We start from the raw sequence: 1839 nt of genomic DNA on the forward strand, positions 1-1839 counted from the left end.
GCTGCTTGGTAATGAGCTTGTTCTGAGCCAGCAGAGCATCTACATTGTTTAGCTCCATCACTCCTCTAGTGTTCCCTCTTTCGGAAGCATAGAAGTAGTCATTCTCTGCTACAGTTTCAATGACATCTATGGCCTCCTCAATGATCTTCTTCTTGTTCAAAGATCCTCCGGATGAATGGTCTATGGCCTTCTTTGACTCATAAGAGAGCCCTTCATAGAAAATGTGTAGCTGCACCCATTCGTTGAACACGTCAGGTGGACACCTCCTTGTCAGGTCCTTAAACCTCTCCCATGCTTCATACAGAGTCTCACCATCTTGTTGCCTGAAAGTTTGGACCTCAGCTCTCAGCCTATTGATTCGTTGAGAGGGGTAGAATCTTGCTAAGAATTTGTTCACCACATCCTCCCAAGTTGTCAAGCTCTCCTTCGGGAAAGACTCCAACCACTTGGCTGCCTTATCCTTGAGTGAGAATGGAAATAAGAGCAGTCTATAGGCGTCAGGATGAACACCATTAGATTTCACTGTGTCACATATTCTCAAGAAAGTGGTTAGATGTTGATTGGGGTCTTCTTGGACACCTCCTCCGAACGAACAGTTGTTCTGAACAAGGGTGATGAGTTGTGGCTTCAGTTCAAAATTGTTGGCGTGGATGGTTGGCTTTTGAATGCTACTTCCACAGTTCCCTGGGTTTGGATTGATGTAATAGCCTAAAACTCTTCTATCCTCCCCAGCATGATTTGCTCGACCTCCTCGGCCATGGTTGTGAGTCTCTTCTTCATGATGGTTTTCCATGTTTTCTTCCATGTTTGGTTCAAAGTATTCCTCCTCTTCCTCAGCACCAACTACTCTTTTTCCTCTTGCTTCCCTCCTTAATCTCAAGAAGGTCTTCTCAGGTTCAGAATCAAAGGAAGTTGAAGCCCCGCTTCTTCTCCCTGTCATACAACCAACAAGTACAAGCAAGGAAAATAGATGCAGAAAGTATTTCTGTCAGAATTACTATTAGCGTGAGTGATGCAATATATCAAACAATTAGTGGGTTAGTGAAATGAATGGTAAATAACTAAAAACGAAAAAATAGGGGGAAGCGAAGAAATTAACTAAAACTGAAAGTAAATTACTCAAGCAGAAAATTAAATCAAACAAAAATAAAATGCTCAATCTAGTGATCCTCCAATTTAATCATTGTTGATGCACAATCAATCCTCGGCAATGGCGCCATAACTTGATGCACGGAAAACTTGTCTCATAACAAATTTCCTTCGGCAAGTGTACCAAATTTGTCGTCAAGTAAAAACTCACAATAGAGTGAGGTCGAATCCCACAGGGATTGATTGATCAAGCAACTTTCACTAGAGGAATGTCCTAGTTGAGCGAATCAGAATTTGAGTTGAGAATTGTAGAAAATTAAATGGCGGGAAAGTAAATAACAGAAAAGTAAATGCTAGAAATAAAGAGCTGAATGTAAATGACGGAAAGTAAATTGCAGAATCTTAAATGGGAATGGGATAATTGCTCATAAAAGTAAATGACAGAAATTAAAGAGAATGGGTAAGATCAGAAATGGGGAGTTCATTGGGCTCAGGAGATGTTGCATTCTCCGGATCAATTTCATTTTCATCTCTTCCTCAATCAATGCACTCATTGATCTCCTTGGCAATCTTAAGTGATCGAATTACAATTCCTTGTAATTCAATCTCTCAAATCTTGATCAATAGCCAATTCCTTGGTCAATTGCTCATGACAAGAGATGAAGTATGGTCGCTGATTATACCACATGTATTTCCCAAATTAAGTGTTGAGAGGATTATAGTTACATATCCATCCAAACCCAATTTGGT

At 40.3% G+C, this 1839-nt stretch overlaps 1 non-coding gene across 1 annotated transcript; it reads left to right on the plus strand.

The window, feature by feature from the left end:
* The first annotated feature begins 248 nt into the window (after positions 1 to 248).
* On the plus strand, positions 249 to 352 carry LOC112780266 (small nucleolar RNA R71). The gene has a single exon (XR_003191114.1). It is a non-coding gene; the product is annotated as a small nucleolar RNA R71 (small nucleolar RNA).
* The last annotated feature ends 1487 nt before the right edge of the window (positions 353 to 1839 follow it).

The sequence above is a fragment of the Arachis hypogaea genome, chromosome 19 (assembly GCF_003086295.3).
Source record: "Arachis hypogaea cultivar Tifrunner chromosome 19, arahy.Tifrunner.gnm2.J5K5, whole genome shotgun sequence".
Taxonomy (NCBI): domain Eukaryota; kingdom Viridiplantae; phylum Streptophyta; class Magnoliopsida; order Fabales; family Fabaceae; genus Arachis; species Arachis hypogaea.